General features: G+C 44.0%; 1 protein-coding gene across 9 annotated transcripts in view; it reads right to left on the bottom strand.

Moving 5' to 3' along the window:
• The window catches only part of Dab1 (DAB adaptor protein 1), a 1119830-nt gene that overhangs the window by 100588 nt on the left and 1000587 nt on the right, over positions 1–18655 (bottom strand). The gene's annotated exons all lie outside the window — the stretch shown is intronic.

Genomic DNA, 18655 nt, shown 5'->3' with positions numbered 1-18655 from the left:
CCCTGAGCGCAGAGTCCTCTTTGCAAGGTCTCTGCCCTTTGTTGCAAATGCAAAGGCAGGGAGGACGGCCAAAGAATTCAAATATATTCTCTCCCAGGGTGAATCCAACTCTAGGCTGAACACTTCCTGCTGCTTTTGGTGATGCCTCAAAGTCACCGCAAGACACAGTTTCTATGGAAACTGACCTGGGCTCTCTGCCTTGGCGATCCTTGTTTAAACTCCCTTCCCTGACTCCGACCATAATGGGAATACGGAAGTAGGGTCCTCTCCCGGGGTTCTCATCTCTTCTCCTCCATTCCTCCGCATTGGGATTTAAAACACATCAGCTTCACAGTGAAATGCATCTGCTGGTGATCACTGCTGCCACATCAGAAAACAGAATAAGCATTCTGATCATGGCTCATCTTTTCATCCTTTGTTCAGCATTCTTAATAAATGAAAATGGAATACAGATGGCATTAATTTTTTTCCTTTGCTGTACCTTCAAGCTCAGTTACTATAATTTAACAAACTCACTTAAAACGGGAACGGGAGAGGCGCCTCTTCGGAAATGAATTGGAATCAAGTAGGAGAGCGTTTACTCTTATTCCACTTATGCCTTTTTATAAAAGCAAGCAAATCAGGATCGTCGACCTGTAATCAGCTTTCAGATTGCAGAAGATGCTGTCCATTGTTGTGAAATGGGGGCTGTGACAGGAAGTCAATCAGGTGTATTTGCTGCATCGATTGGCTCTTCACAGTGGAGGGAAAGAGCGGGCCTTGACTCAAGCCCTGCTCCTCTAGGGACTACATGAGTTCCATACTCCGAGACATCCAATCCTCTCGATATCCTCCCCTCTTTACCTTCCACATGCAAGGAGAGGGTTTATGTGGGTCCTTTATGTGGACAAGCTGAGAACACACAGCTTTGGAGACTGAGACTAACACTGTACTATAGTCGGTTGGGGTAACAAGACCAAGTGTCCTGGCTCTGGCTTCTCAGTTCAGCCTCTGAATTTCCACACCACGTTGCCACTTGCGAATCACTCTGTTGATTGCCTTTACCTGCTATTTTTCTTTCTTTCTTTCTTTTGAAAAAAACATGTATAGAAGACATAATAATGGTATTTATACTATGTGATGATTAGGAGAATTCAAAGGGGCATATCCAACCCAGTGTGAAGCACAAACTTAAGAAAGCAAAGCGTGTGAAATGGATGGCTCCCAGTATCCTCCCACACTCTAGTATCCAGTCAAATTCTGAAGCCCCACGCATACGTATTCCATAGGCTCACAAAAGATGTCACTCAGAAACACTGAGCTGACAACACTCCAAAATGCAAAGATACCTATGGTCAGCACAGAGTTAGCCTCACACGGATGGACCCACACTCCTGCTGCCCAGCCATGCTTCTTTGGATCAGTTGCTTAATACCACTGAGCCTTGGGATTCTTGGGTATTAAATCACACCTAATTTCAAAGCTGTTTGGGGAATCATGAAGTATTTCTACGTGCTTAGCACAGGCTAGGAACTTGGATACAACAGGCATATTTCCCCACACAGTGCAAAGATTAAGGCACACTTTACAGCAGCCTGAGACAATAGAACTTAGTATTACAAGGGAAAAGTTCTGTATCTATTCTAATGTGGTAGCTACCGACACTGCACAGTGCTCAAAACATTCCCGGCATGACCGAGACACTGAGTTTACATAATTTTTATTTCATTCTAAGTCATTTAGATCTAAGTATGAAATAACCGCATGTGGCTGGGGACTACTATACAGGACGGTACTGTTCAAGAATGTCCAGAGGTTTCCTATGCATCCAGAAAAGAAAGGGAGCATGTTTAGTGGGAGAAGGCGAAGGAAGAACCACGAGAGCTCCAGGGCTTCTCTGAGCTGGGTGTATAAATGTTTGCAGCCTCTGACTTGCAGCAAATCTGGCCTTTCTTTGTAGGTGAAGGCCTGGGGTGCTTCTCAAAGAACTAGGCAACTGGCTAGCAACCATCTTAAGCTGGGTTGCACTGGACACTTTCTTCAAGGGGCCCCGGGTACCAAGTTAGTGATGGGACCTCATGAGACCAGGAGGCAAGTGACTGCATTCGCTCTTGCTCCTCCATATCTCAAGTCCAAGTTCCTGCCCACATTGAGATACAATGAACTGCAAACACACCCACGACAAGTGTGGCCAGTGTTTGCCAAACTCAGCCGATTCCCCATCCAGAGTACGGGTATTTTTCCCACAGATTCCCTCCCAAGGTAGGCTGGGACACTCACAGGCTTGCTTAATCACACTGCAAACAGGACCGGCCAACGTCTTCAGAAGGCATTACCGTATTCTCCAAACTGTAACCAGCTTGCATGACTGACTGCTCCCATTTAACAAGTGGCCAGATGGAAGTCAGCAGAGCAAAGAGGAACATTTAGTGTCTCCCCAGTTCACAGATGCATAGAAGCAACCCAAGGACAAAGGCGGCGGTTGTAAGGACAAATGTTCTCTATTGCGCACAGAGTTAATGGCTACAAGATGGCGGGGAAAGGAGAAGATTATAGTCCAATGGCTTTAATATCAGATCTCTCTCGAACCTATTGGGATACCTGCCATCCTGGAAATATACAGCGGGGAGGACGAAGTAATTAGGTGGCTTTTTCCGGCTCTCAGACTGCTAGGAATTAACAGGGGCGCCGTGGAGAGAATCCTTTCTACATTCAGACTTACCTCTTTCCGCACAAAACAGAACTAGCATTTATCTTGAATGGAAGTCTGAGTTACTCCATTCTAGCACCGCACAAACACCAGTCTACAGACAGCCAAATGAGGGGGAGAAGCAGCCACACAGATCTAATTTGTACCTACAGAAAAGAGCCCAGTGACTCCTGGCTTTGGCATCTGTTTCTGCCCTATTCTCTCTCCAATTAAGAAACAAAATAAATGAGAAGAATCTTTTGGTCGAGAAAGCTAGACATTTTGCAGTGAAAAGCAGGTGTTTTTCTTGTTCTTCTTTTTTGAGTTTTTTTTTTTAATGCCACATTTACACAGTTGCCATCTGCATTGATGAGGACAAAGAAGGGGCCCTCCCCTGGCCATTCCCGTAGGAAACATGGTGACTACCATCCTAAGATCTGTAGCACATTTCTCTACTCACCCTCTACTGGCGGTGGGTACTGGTCTCTTGAGCTCAGTTTCGCTTGTACCGCCACAATGAACATATTTCTAAGACATTGCAATCCTCCACCTTTCCTTCCCTCCTCATAAAACACTCGTGAAAATGACAGATTTTAAAATATTTTGACTTCTTTCATATTTATTTACTTTGTAGGGATGCGAAGGTTTCACCACTGAACTACACCCTAAGCCCCAGACAGCAAGGTTTTAAAACACTAACATTTATTGATGTTTCTCTGTGTCTGTGTGTGATGCGGTGGGGGCCTCAAAGGCAAGAAGAGGGTTATCAGATCCCTTGGAGCTGGAGTTATGCAGGCAGTTCTGAACTGCTTGATGTGGGTGTGCATAGTCAAACCCAAACGCCAGTCATTTGTGAGAGCACAAACACTCTTAATTGCTAAGCTTTCTCTCCAGGAGAGGGACGGTCTTTTGTTTTGGTTCATATTCTTATAGTAGCTTACAAATAGTTAGTACTGACTATGGTGTTTTTCAAACAAACTTTGTAGGAGTTGCTTCTCTTCCCACTTCTCCATTTTCCCTACACCCAAAGCCTCAGCATCTCTGAGAAACCTAGCTATTGTCAGAGTCTTTTAAATACTTTTAAATACCCCATTGTGTACCAGGAATGGTCCAGGCATGTTTGACCTGTTTACTTTTCTCAATAGCCTTATTTTTGTTTTGGTTTGTTTTTTTGATTTTCAAGATAGGGTTTCTCTGTGTATATCCCTGGCTGTCTTGGAACTCACTCTGTAGAACAAGGTGGGCTTGAACTCACGTAGATCCACCTGCCTCTGCCTCCCCAGTGTTGGGATTAAAGGCGCGTGCCCCACCCCTGCCCAGCTAGTCTTGGGGTTTTATGTTATCATTATTTCCAGAGATCACCTGATAGTGTACGTGGACCTGCTCCCTAAGGCTCCTTAGAGAACAAAACACCGGGAAACATGGCGGGTGCTCAGAAAGTGTGTTGGTTTCTGTTGTAATTAAGGTTATCATACAGCTAGTTACAGTTCCCCTAGAATTCACTAGAGAGCAGACGCTGCTTTGGATGATATGTAAACTGAGGCCAACAGGCTGCTGGCCTGTTGCCTGTCTTCACAGGGTCTACATCTCTCCAAGCATCTTCATCTTCCTCAACTATTTGAATGTAGGGGTAGCCTCTCTCTGTTTCAAACCTCTTCCAGTCCTGAAATGTGCTTTATTCAAATGATGTGAGATTTATGCTATTCTTTTATTGGACTTGATTTGACTATGTCCGACGACATGCATTGCAACATAAAATAATTACACTTGGAAGTGAAAGGCAGGTCTACAGACCCTGATCAGTTTTGTTTTTTTTTAAAGGACCAGTGTTTTCTGAAGGACTGCTTTTATTTGGTACCCCTCCCTACCCCAAGCACTTAGAGCCCTCAGCTTCTAGGAAGGCCATTCCAGCTACCCTTATTACAGGCAGCTTTATCAATTACCCTGACAGTTATTCATACTGTACGTGAATGTACTTTAGAGTCATCACATGCGCTCTGTAGACAAGGTAATAAAATGTATAAATACATCTTTCTTATCGGCCAGTCCTGATGAGCGGTACAAGCCAAAGATTCTTGAGCGAGGACCTCTCTCCTCTCTGAAGTGCAACAGAACCCAAGCAGCTTGAATTTATGCACAAACAAATTAATGGAGTCTTTAGTGCAGCTAGAGAAGGGGGTTCCCACAAGGAAGACCAGCGATTAGCACAGGAAGAGACCTATTAAATCACGGCGTCAATCCTCAGCCATGTGGGCTGTTGCCTACAGCAAAACCCCCTCTGGGTTAAATTACCTAAGAGATGGGGGACTCCACACAGCCCTTGGGGAACAGATGATGGCTCAATCAATCTCCTCATTCCATTTTGTTTGGCTACATGGGAAGAAAGTGGAAAGAATAAAGGGCAAATGGGAGGTGCCTGTCTCATGAAGCTTCCTGGCCCGCTTCTGTCACCTCTCCTTCCCACTCTCAGCAGGCTACTAAACTCATCCTCAGTGTAAGACGTGGCCTTTCTCGTGCACCCGTGTGCCTCTGTCGCTGCTGGCGCCCACTAACTGTGTATAGAAAGTGACGGCAAATAAAGGCTGGTGCAATGAAAAGAATGTTTTTGGATTGGAGCTGACACCACCTGGCTTCCAATCCCGACTTGAACATTTATCACCCAGGTGAGTTCTGCAAGTCATCTCTAAAGCTTGAATTTCTTTACCTGTCAATGAGGCTACATCACTGACATGGCAAAGGTGACAAGGTAACAACTTTTGCATTCACACGCATTACCAACAGTTTTCCTGAAGGAAGCATCTTCTTCCTGTAAGGTACACAGCCCAACACTGCACAGACACTGATGGAAACCATCGTCCTTGATGTGCAGGAAGTGACAATGCAGAAAGAGACACTGTCATGCAGCATCCAACTGTAGCATATCTATGCAACACGAAATACAATTTCTACTGTCTTAGATACTTAGTTCAGTGGCCTCAGATACATTTATACTGTGTGCAAACATCAGCCCCACACCCACACAGAACATTGCCAGCTTCCCAAACTGAAACCACATGCCCACTGTCACTAACCTGTCACTCTGCCTCCGTGCCCATCTCCCACCGCCTACTGTACTCTCTGCTCTATGAATTTGACAATGTTGGGACTCACATAAGATGAATCATACAATCTCTGTCTTTTACTGACTGCCTTCTGTAATTAGCAAAATGTTTTCAAGGTTCATCTCAGTGAAGGGTGTGCCACCTTTCCCTTTTAAAGCTGTATTCCATTCTGTGTACCCATGTCTATGTACATATACATACACAATACGCATATTTTGCTTATTCGCCCATTGGTGGTTACTTAGGTTATATCCATTCTTTGTGCAACACAGTAAGTCCTACAGATGTAGCAGCTGTGCATGCAAGAGCATAGAAGGGATATATCTATCCTAGGTGAGTGGGCATTGAAGAATTCTTGAGGAAATAGGACTTGAGCTGAAAGACCTATTGCTAATTATTTGATATCAGTCAGATAAAGGAAGGAACAGGAGATTGGGAAGGGCAACTGGGTTGGGAAGAGACTCTTCTAGGCAAAGGAAAAGAGCCGAGGGGGTACTTATGGTGCTGTGAGTCTGTTCTCTGCATATCATCCTTACATTGTGTCCTCCAACGCACCAGCCTTGCTCGCTCAGATTGATGAAATATCACCTACTGGCTTTTTTTCACCAGAAATCCTCTCTCTGCTTTTCCTGTTAGGCCACCAGGAGGAACCACACACGTGTGCCTGAGGTGGGGCTGCTACCCCATGATGTGGCTAACTGCACCATGGGATAATCAGCTGTTGACAGGGCGACTGGAAGGGTCCATCTGCACTGCTGTGGAAGGGGGTGTGGAATTCATCTTCCCCTCCCAGTGCCTGATGCACAGTAGGAACCCAGTAAAGGTTTGATAGAAAAATCCCATCTGTAAAGACAGATGCACGACAATAAAGCAAACATCATTTTCAAAGTGCTTATGGGACTCAGAGTGAGATACATGCCTGGTGTAATACTGAACTCTAATTTTCCCAATGATGTCCTTCCAATGAGTTCATGAAAAGACACTAAGGCGAAAGATGTGTGTATAAAGTACTCAGAAGTTACAGAAATGGTCTCATGGGGTTTTAAATTCACCCAAGTCTTTGGATGCCTTCATCCGTGTGACAGCCACTGAGATGCACTAGGCAGACAAAAAGCAATTATAAGGACCATGGGGACAGTGCTGATATCCCAGTGCCTGTGAGTCTGTCCCAATCCAGGCTCTGCCCTGTGCTCCTTGAAGTCTATTCACAGAAATTATATATATATATATATATATATATATATATATATATATATATATATATATATATATATATATAATGAAGGAGTCCGGAGGGAAGTTCATTCATCTGTTTGTATTGTACCACCTTTCTGCTTCCATCACAGTAAAAAGAAGACCCATTGCCAGATAGTATTTCATTACACATGAAGAAGTACTCCATGAACCCCCTTTTTGTATTACTATATCCAAAGAACTCGTGGTCTCTCTCCAGCTCATGATGGAGAAACAGACTCACAGAGATGAAATGATTCCCTCAAGATGACACAGAATTATGTAAAAGAAAAATATGTGCATAAAAACTAATCCTGCCTGAAGAAGTGTGTTATTGAGGTATAATATTTATAATCATGTACTGAAGTTAAGTTAGAGATATTTAAAGTCAACTATAATATCAAAAGGGTTAAAAGTTGTGGGGTGTTGTCCCAGCACTCAGATGAGATGGCAGAGGAAGGCAAAGCTACTTGAATTCAAGGCCAACCTGGTCTACAAAGGGAGTTCTAGGACGGCAAGAGCTACACAGAGAAACCCTATCTCAAAAATATAAAAAACAAAATGCTTAAAAAGTTATTTTTATATTCCAGGTGGAGAAAAACATAGTGAAACAGGCATCTGGTAGAACAACTTTTCAGAATAAAAATTGACCAAAGAAATAAAATCTAAAGTATTGAAAAACACATACACGCCAAACTACTAATTCCAGATTTTAATTGAGAGAAGTAATCAGATATAGAGAAAGATGTGTTCAAAGATATAGATACAACCTGCCTGGGCTGACAATATGGTGTGTTTTAAATTACAATAATTATGAGTATCTCATATGCTATGATGCTCCCATGGCTGGAAAAAAACTATAGAAATGAGAAACATTCAATATGGAAACTTGCAGATACGTAACAATGTATAATTAATTATAATCACACCTTAAGATGATGTTCATGCAAACTATTAACTGCATTTCTGTCTAGGTGGGGGATTTCAGACAATTTTCATCTCCTTGCTTATGCCATTCTTACACTTCATAACTTTTCTACAGTAAGTACATCTCCTTGTCAGAGACGAGAAGACATCAGATGTGAGCAAGAACGATGCTCCATCAGTTACAATCGTGTGTCTCTGGACCAGCAATTCACCTCTCTGAGCTTCAGCTCCATTATGAATAAAACGGCACCTGTAATGTGCACCTTGTAAGGCCAGTGTGAGCATCAGCTGTGAGAAACAATGCTGATGGAGGAAGGTCATAGGTTAAAAAAATAAAGAAACTGCTTGGCTGGCCCTCATAGGTTAAAACATAGGTGGGAGGAGTAAACAGAACAGAATGCTGGGAGGAAGAGGAAGTGAGCTCAGACTCGACAGCTCTCCTCTCGGGGGGCAGACGCCTCAGAGAGACGCCATGCCCCGCTCCCGGGCAGACACACGCGATGAAGCTCCGACCCAGGATGGACGTAGGCTAGAATCTTCCCGGTAAGACCGGTGCTCACAGATTATTAGAGATGGGTTGATCGGGATATCAGAATTAGTCAGTAATTAGAGCTAAAGGGCCAAGCAGTGTTTAAATGAATACAATTTGTGTGTTGTTATTTCGGGCATAAGCTAGCCAGGCGGCCGGGGTGCTGGGGACGCAGCCCCGCCGCTCTTATCACTACACAATGCGAATGTAGAGATGTGTGAACCTGAGTTTTGTTTTGGTTAATGACAGTAGTACATGAAGAAGGTTTTAAGTGTGTGTCGGGGGGGGGCGGGGGCTGTACTGTAGAATGTGGTTAAGGGGGAACCACGGGCATAGACTTTGACAGCACAGAAATAAACATGAAAGAGTGTGCGTATCTATTCACAGGGGTAAATACATCACAGCCCAGAGTCTGAGTCACAAGGCGATGCATCTTTGTACCAGGGTCTCAGACACTCTCGTCGGAATCATTTGTGTAGAAGACGAACTACCTTCCTCTCAAAAGCAAGGTTAGGGCAGTCTTGAGTTTAGACAATCCAGCACCATCTTTCTTTTCCCAAATTTTAAATGCACAATTTCCAGATAGTCTGCACATCTCTTAGCCATCATGAAAAATGCAAACCTCGGTCTCTTGAGGTGCAAGCATTTGCTATTTAAATAGTGAGGCCGTGCTTCCCTGGTAACTTTTTTTTTTCAATTTAAAAAGCTCTCGATTTTCTAAATAGTTTAAGAAGTCAAATGTATTCTAGAAGGCAAATCTCTGAGCGCTGCAACAAAGGAAGCTGGAGAGGAGGCAGGGTGCTGGGGTCACTCCTACAGGGAGATTTCGCTGAAGCCAAGTACAGTTGCTGCCTACAGCTGACATGGCTGCAGATTGCATCTGATCAGGGGTTCAGAGGACAGACTGTGAACCCCCAGGCTTGAGACAGATCTAGGAAACATTAGGCTTCTGTTGTCATTGCTGTAGTCACAGTGTGGTTGTGAGGACAGAACTCGTCCATACGCAGTTTGCTCCACACGTGACCACAGCACGCACGGTGTATTGCTCCTGGTCATCTCTCGTCTCCTGTACAGCTCCACAGAGCAGACTTTACCCTCTCATCCCTTGATCAAACCATGCTTTCACAGGCTCCAGGACCAAGGGGCCGGACATCAAAAATCTGGAACTGAGACTTAATAGCCCTGAAGGAGATGTCTCCGTGGCCAGGCAGGGCAGGACAAGCAGCAGAGGCAAGACTCACATGCTGGAGGGTTTTTCAGTCAGAGCTCCTATCCTGTAGGACTTTGTACTGCACTATTAAGACAGCCCTCAACACAGAGGAGCTCAGCAAATGTGAGCTTCTTCCTCAGTCTTTTCTTTCTTGTTACTTTATATAATTTTCTATACTTCTTTCATAGCAAATTATATGGTACAACTTATAAGTGCTAACTAGCCGATAACTTCTTAGGAGATTCTTAGAAAAAGGCCCATCTATGTGCATGCGTGGGAGAGGAAGGGAAAAGGGAACTGCGAGCCGAATGGTATTGAAGAAAAGATGGCAGCAAGATCTTGAATAGCAGACCTGACATGGAACGTGTCGCATGCAGGTTTTAAAAATATTCGTGTTTGTAAAGATCCCTGCAAAGGCCAGGCACAGCCAGACGAGAGTGAGTCTCATCCACGATACTGCATTTTTTTTGGCCTGAGAGATAATCACTGAGAGGTCTATTCAGAGATCTAAGATCTATGACATGATTAGACAGGGAAGCGAAATAGAACCTTCGTGCCTTGTGCAAGAAATTCAGGACAATTCCAAAAACACCTCCTGGATGCCAGGGAAATACCAAGAGGCCAGAGACATAATGCCCGAATCATAGACCTGCCTTCAGGTCAATAAGAGTCTAGCACTTTGGTTTGCTTTGTTGAAACTCTTCCTACAGTTCATACTGAAAACAATACGGCATAAAATTATGTTTTATATATTAGCATGGTTGTTCCTATTCTTAGACCAGCAGAGAAAAGTCTAAAAAAATATATTTAAACTAACCTCACTGTAAATCCTGGAAGTAGACACTTACACGACAGCACAAGTATTGGAAAAGTACACCAGGCAATGATGAGCAAGTTCTGTTCCAGAGGTGTCTAAGCATCAGTGCTTGCCGTTTTCTCACCTGGGTTTTCTTGTTACAGTGAGCAAACTGAAGCCGTACGAAACAACATGGTGGGCGGGGCACCACGTCGTTATCCTAGCTGAGACACCTTGGCAATGCTCGGCCTCCGTCTGAACCTTGCCGTCATCTTCCACTCAAAGGGAGGTGATACATTTATCTTGCAAGATCATTTTGAAGATTGGGTAGTTAATTACTTCTCGCATACTTCAAAGGAGAACACGAAGCCGCTAACGGGTTCCAGGATTCAAAGTTTGAAATGACACGCGCGTGTAAAGCATTTACAGGAAGCTCTAGGAAACGGGAAGTGTGACCATCATTATCACCACCTCAATTAACACTCCTCTGGTTGCATTATGATAACCTATGCCCTCGCAGTGGAGTGACAGTTAAAACTCATGTCTCCTAATAGCAAATCCTTATGTCCCCACAATCTCAATCCCCTAAGGCCACAGGCTCCAGTGGTCACCAGTTCATGAGATGGCCCTTGATCTCCTGGCTGTAGGCTCCTCCCTGCAATGTCCACAGACAGAACTCCCCTCCAGGAGAAGGGTCTGGCTCCAGTGTTACCTCTGTGAGGATACATTCTTTTGCTGCAACCAGCACCATGAACCCTTTCGTCAGTGAACCTACTCCTGCACAGTGCTCGGCAGAAACAGTCGTCCTATCAGTACTGGGTCTAATCATAGCGTCGCCCTTGCAGGGAAAGCGTTCCGGAACATGCAAGCACCTGTTAAACACCAAGACGTGGTCACAGAAAGTGAGTTTCAAATTAAAATTCAAAATAAATGGAGGGAGACAGAAAAATAAGCAGAAGCCGCAAATAAAACAATCAGCCAGTCATTGGGACAAAAGGTGCGCAACTGGACAGCTCTGATTTATCAAGTGAATGGCTGCCAGGATTCAGAGGAGAACCTCAGAAATGTCTTTCTGCATTACAGGTGACCCTCAAAGCTACAGGACGCTCCTGTAACATACCAAGATTGGTGCTTTATAGAAACCACATATCAAGGAAGGACAAGAGAGAGGCAAGGGTGAGAGGATGTCCGACCTTCCTTCCTACTGCCCCTCGGTAGAACTGACTGTTTCTAGGAGACAGCAGACTTGCCTATGTCTACCGAATCCTGCCAGACTCCTTACATTAGGATGTAAGCCCCACAGGGGAGGAAGCCTCCTTTGGTTCACCAAATGTATCCACATCCTTGTGGGCATCTCAGAGAACACAGTAGGTATTCAATAAATACCTTTTCATGAAAAAAAATGGATACAAAGGTAACAGTGATCAAGTTACCTCATCTTTAGCCTTGAAGTCACTGTCAACTCTCCTGTAAAATGGGGCATAATAACATTCAACGAAGATATGATGTCAGAGTCAGTGAAAACTGCAGGGAACTGTGTCTGGCCAGGTGGACTCAATAAAAGACAGGAATAAATAACACTTCCTTTGTCTGTCATGCCAAAAGAGCAATGGTCAAAGTCACTAGAAATGAAGACACAGAAGCCTCTACCTGGTTCTTACCCTGCTATTCTTTTTTTTTAAAAAAAGTATTTATTTATTTTATGTGCATTGGTATGAAGGTATCAGATCCTGGAACTGGAGTTACAGACAGTTGTTAGCTGTTATGTGGGTGCTGGGAATTGAACCTGGGTCTTCTGGAAGAACAGCCAGTGCTCTTAACTGCTGAGCTATCTCTCCAGCCCTGTTTCCTGCTATTATTAAAGGTCTTCCTGGCTCATCTTTGGAGAAGGATGACAGAATCTGAACAACCTTTAACATACAAATTGGCCAGAACAGTCAGCAGATGAGGGCCTATGAACTAGATACCTTTTTTTCCATCTGAGATAGATGACCCATTCCACGGTTACACTGTAATTTTAAGCTGGGCCTCTGAGATTATTTGTATCCCATAATCCTTCAGTGCCAGGGTCTATCTGCATTATGATGAGTTCAAGGGAAGTATTGCTTCTCCCCTCATGAGCCAATGAACACCCACCTGCTTGTTAGAGGCCCTGAGCAGCAGAACAGGGGAGATACAGCACCTCCAAGGTGGGAAGAGCATGGGCCCTAGCACTCCATGGATCTAGAGCTCACTTATACAGTTGCTGGATATTTGCTTTTATGGAAACTGCTGAATCACTCCAACCTCAGTTTTCACATCTGTCTAATGGGAATAATTTAATTGCATTACAGGATTGAATTAGGTATTATATCCTTTTCTCTTTAAAGAACAAGACTGATGAGTGATCCACTGGGGGAAAAAAAGATTTATTTTCTAAATTAAACAATCCAATTGAAAGATTCATAGTCTTCTAAGTACTGGAACTATACTTAATTATTGCTTCTCTGAGTAAACTTTCAGAGATATATGTAACAACATATCTGAATTATCTTTCAGATTATATTAATACAACGGGAAGGGGAAATGATACAATTACATTATAATCTAAAACAAAATATTTACACAACAATAAGACATGGAAAAGCTAAAGAGACCGGTTTTTCTTCTTAGACACCTGGTTTCCATGACATTCGACCCATCCGGGGCAGCTCTGGGGCCTGTGGAAGCCCCGGATATGGAGAATGAAGGGGCTGATTTTGAGCAGGTTGGTGTGGAGATGTTCTCTCAGACACCTCTACAAATAATTCGTGAGGAGGCCTCAGGTGTCACTTCTGCTTGTGTGCTAGGCTTCTTCCTCTGTAAGAGGCTCAATTTAAGCGTTTAAAGGCTCTTCTGTCCTTGACACCTGAGGCTGGTCAATTCTGAACTGTATGAACCAGGCTTTCTATATTCACTGCACTGCAAGACCAGATTCTTTCTTTTTTTTTTTTTTTTTTTTTTTTTTTTGGTTTTTCGAGACAGGGTTTCTCTGTGGCTTTGGAGCCTGTCCTGGAACTAGCTCTGTAGACCAGGCTGGTCTCGAACTCACAGAGATCCGCCTGCCTCTGCCTCCCGAGTGCTGGGATTAAAGGCGTGCGCCACCACCGCCCAGCCAGATTCTTTCCTAAGTGCCATTCTGGCATCTAATATTCAGCCTGGACAATTAATTATATATCCTTTTGTTTGCTTATGACGCAGGTTGCTGTGCACCAGGGGCTGGCCTCAAACTCTGCATCTAAGACAGACCTTCAACTTCTGGCTCTCCTTCGTCCACCCTCCTTGAGGATGAGCGCTGAGAACTGAATTCGGGACTTCAAGAATGCTAGGCAAGTACTCTAACAACTGGGGAGCCTGAAAAGGGCAAAGTTATCAAAGAGAAGCTAATCGTGCTTTCCAAGGACAAAGTGAGTTAAACAAAATTGTGATTGCCTTCAAGATACAGGGAGTATGGTGGATGAGGAGGCTTTGGAAACAATGTAAGATACAGAGGAGAAGGAGGCGGGACACACACGTGTGCGCACACGCACACACACACACACACACACACACACACACACACACACACGTCTTCTGATCACGACATGGCTGTTGCACTCAAGAACTCCCAGCGACTGCCATGAGCTAAACAGGGCTGAATCAGCTAGCACTTCATCATCAGTGCAAGAGCCCTACCTCTTAATGGTTGCTGTGGCGATCACGTCATTTTGTTCAGAGGTGGAGGGGCTCATGATTCATTACATAACCTCCCACCCATGCTCACACAAGCAACACTAAGTACACTCATCAGGTCACGCACAAAACAAGACATAAAAGTAGGATGGGGCCGTCCTGAACAGGGAGGGTTTCATTGGAAGAGGGAGGGGATGAGATGAGGAAACGGTGAAAAGAACTAAATTTTTAACATAAATGTATGAAATGGTCAAAACTACTTTTTAAAAATTAAAAAAAAAAACAGTTGGGGAGATGCTGTTCATAGGACACAAATTCCACCCAGCCATGCAGAATAAGATCTTAAGAGGAAGTATACAACAGGGTGACAGTGATGATGTTAAGGATTCCACTCTTACCCGTGGTCCCTTGGTGTGTACATTAGTTTCAACAGAAGGTACTTGGGGACGGAGAGATGCCAGCTTCTCCTTCCTATTCAAGAATGGAATCTTTCAAGAAGGAGCCATGCAGGCCTTCTGCTCCTTCTGTTTCGTATCAACCAAGGAATATTAGGCTCATTCCACAGAGAAGAGACTGTAAGGCAAACTCCATAACCAGAGCTCGGTCAAACTTGGTCCCCTGCTTCTGCCTGATCTTTGGATGCTTGCTTGGCCTTTCCAATTGTCTCCAGCTTCACCCGTCTAAGGAGAAGGGGAGCTTCTCCATCTCACTGGCTGATGTGACACTCACCTTCCTAGAGGTTCATGTGTACATAACTACTTTGCTTGTCTTTCTGCCAGTTGGCTATTGTCAGGCCATTGTTTTTTTCAGGCTCAAATACTGACCCACAGTAGAGGGTAGAGAATGTGTTTTCTCACTCCTTCAATAAGGCATAATCCATGTCTGTAGGCTTGAAAACTTCAGACAGTAGGTCTTTGTTCTTAGCATGTTACACGATACAAGTCTTTTCAAAACATCATGTTGTATAAACAAAATATATTTGATTTGTACAACTTAAAATGCTAATCTTGAAACATTGCTTGCTATCCACACAGCTACTTGGGTAGAGAACCAAGGTACTGTGCATCTAGGGCTTACGTTCCTCCATGGCATCAAGTTGCTGGAGTTAGGCAGGTACTGACTGCACTTCACTGGTGAGGACTGTGAACCCAGGCCTGCCTCTCCCCATGTTTATCCCCCCACTTCACGGCCTTCCCACTTCAAAGACTGGAGTGAAGACTGTGTGTCTGGGTTTCTCTCACTTTAATTCCAGGATGGCTTTAATTCCTTTAAGTCTCAGCTACATCTCTTTAGATCTTTCTATGTCTCTTTTATCAAATGAAAAAGCCCATTTGTTCCGACCTTTGATGTTAATTGTATCACTTTCTCCCTTTATCTTCACAATTCTTCAGGTTTTTAGTTATTCGTATATCTGAGTGTCTAGCCTCTAGATTTCGTTTGCGGGCTGGTTCATTTCCACAGTTGTGGAATGAAAGAACAAACGCATGTACCAGTTAAAATGGTCAAGATATGCTTTAATCAACCTTTCTTAGCCCCCAATTCTCTTCCTTAAAAATAACATATATTTTAATATCATACTTATAACATAAGAAAATATAATACATATTTTCTGGTTTTAAAATAATATGAAGTTCTTTTCTTGTGGTGTCAATAGTTAAATCTAGGGCTTCCCGCATGCTAGGCAAGCACTCTAGCATTGAGCTCTGTTCCCGGCCCATAAAATAATGTGAATTTCTATGTATAAGTACCTAGTTACAAATACAATCGAAGAGTATGATAACACAATCACGATGTATATACTCTGCTCTTGGCAATAAACTTGGGTTCAAGAGAACACAGAACTCAAAACACTGACACTCCTTTGTTTAGAGCAGACGAACAAAGAAGGGCTGGACAAGCAACGGCACAATGACAGCAAGAGCCATCTAAGGAATGGCCAGGGTGGGGACAGTGACATGAAGGATGAGCAGCACAGGGAGGAGTGACACAACCCGGAAGAACAAGGGCAACAGATGGCTTTCTGAAACCATGGACAGTCTTGCTGAGGTCGCGACAAAACAAAGTACGCGTTTTTCTCCCACTTCAGATCTGGAACACTCCCTATCGTGAACATGGCATAAAGATTCCTAGCTGGTATGTAAAACTGAACTAGGTTTGAGATTCAAGTCACTACAGACAGGTTTCTCATCTACATGAATGTCTGGCAAGACATTTGAAAGCCGTATCACACAGGAAAATATCTCCTGTTGTGTACATCTGTCCTGAGTACTGCAAGGACGTTTAGCAGTTAGTCCCTAACAATTCAGTTTCTGCATTACCGCCCCCCCCCCCCCGCCCGCAAGAACCGTGACTGCAAAAGGAGCCACGTTCAGGGAGACAAGCTGAGTCTGTTGGAAAAACTCGGGGCTAAAAGAAAGAAAATAGTTTACGTGTTGTTCAAGCCGACTCTGAAATCCACTTCGGCTGTAAATGGTAGCTTTGGGGTAGTCTGCAAACCACAAGAACCGTTAGGGTAGCACGAGACTAGATTCAGTAGCCACGAGCCATACCGTCACATTTAGAGTACAGCTATCAGCATCCGTCTTGGTAGAATCTTATCGGAGGAGGTGATAGTCTTTGAGGGTTTTGGTGTCCCTCTCCCCAGCCCTTCACCTTCCTTATAGTCTCTCTCCCTGAGACCAGCCTTCACCCTTGACCTCTGCTGCTCTTCCTGAGCATGCTCAAAACGCTCCGTCTGAACTGACTGGAAACGGCCCCATTTTTGATGAAGCACAACTAAGGCGACGCTTTGTTTACTCAGAGGAAGTGACTCAGTCAGCCCTGAAACTCAAGTGCAGCCATTGCGTTTAAACCGCTGCTTACCCATCTATCATGAGGGTTTAGTCCTCGGCCGCTCTCCACCTCTCCCTTGCTATGCTCTACTTATTCCGTGTGCATTTGTGGTTTTTAATCACCCTGTCACTTTGTTTCTGCGGCAATAAATATTACCTGAACCTGCTTTGTGAGAGTCACCATGAACCACACAGACAACAGAGATGAACAGGACGATAGAGCCTTATTTATCTGTGTGCGTATAGAGGCACCCAATAAACGCACCCTGCAGGAAATAGAGAATGAACACACATACCCCTGCTTTGAGAAAGGTGTGTACTTACAGATGCTATTCTCTCTTCCCTGCAGCCTCCATCCACGTCATCTTTTCAATCAACCTCCTCGCTGCCAAATCAGTGTGTACTTTCCCGCGAGGACTGTCGGGAATATTCTAGGCAAAGCTGGGCTTTAGTCCCTGAGCACAGACAACTTTGTTGATGTCTGCGCCTTGACAGCTGTCAGTTCACTTTGTGAGGCTGCTTTTGCACTATGCTCTGAATGCCTTAGGGGCGAGGGCCATGTCTTATTCATCTTTAAATCCCTAGAAGCCAGAGCCACACATGGCACAGACAGACTTCCAAGAGGCTACTGGCTAATCACCTGAGAGTCAGACTGTCAACCTCTGTCTGCCCACAACATACCGTGGGGAAGGCCATGCAGCTTTATCTCCGCGGCTTTCATCTCCATTCGGGACACACCAGAAGGAAAATGATGGTGACAATCAGACAGTGGTCACGTGAATTTGATCTCTTACATATTAAAAGAAATAACCTATAAAATTAGGCATACTATTGTTAGTTGTATTAGGGTTTCTACACCAGGCTACGTGATAGTGCATCCTGATTTTGTTACTTATTAGCTGTGTGGCTGAGACTATTGGCTCTAAAATGGCCCACTTGCAAAATGGCAATAATAACAGCAACTGCTTCACAGAATGAGATGGACGGTAGCATTTGAATAACTGTTGATTCATTCATAGTAAAATCCGTATGTGATTGGCACGAGGATGTCCCAACATCGTGACAAGCTCATGTGGACTACTTAGCTCCATCCTAAGAGACAGACTCATCTTTTGGGTCTTAGATTACTTATGGGTTTTATGGCATAAGTTATAATGATTCTGGAGAATAAAATCTGAAGCAGAGAGAAAGAGTCAGTGATGGTCTCAGGGATGGAGGAGTGCTCAGGGTCCACACACTTGGTCAGGGATATTCTTAGGAGTTCAGTTTCTTCCTCTGAAAGGAGACGGACAGCCTCCTGAGTGGCCCCCAGACTGGCCTGAGAATGATGGACATATTGCTCAACAACTCCTTCCAGCTCTAGATGGGCTCCCATTCCTAGAGCTAATAACAGAAAGGCAATGGATGGCATCTCTGCCTTCTCACTGATCCCTCTGATAGATTAGCTATGTCTTAGGTGCGTGAATATGAACAGCTTACAACAATAATTTATCCCCCCCCCTCGACATGATAATAACAGTATAAAATTTATTCACGGAAGGGATCAGGAGTTCTTTGAGATTCAAGACAGGGTGTAAATTGCTGCAAAGGGTCTTTTTAATTGGGATCAAAACATTTTTGACAATTTTAGGTTTTGAAAATTCTAGCTATTGTCATGTTTTTCAGCAAAT

The sequence above is a fragment of the Microtus pennsylvanicus genome, chromosome 13, assembly GCF_037038515.1.
Source record: "Microtus pennsylvanicus isolate mMicPen1 chromosome 13, mMicPen1.hap1, whole genome shotgun sequence".
NCBI lineage: Eukaryota > Metazoa > Chordata > Mammalia > Rodentia > Cricetidae > Microtus > Microtus pennsylvanicus.
Note: the sequence above shows the minus strand (reverse complement) of the source record. Positions and strands in the feature narration are given on the sequence as shown.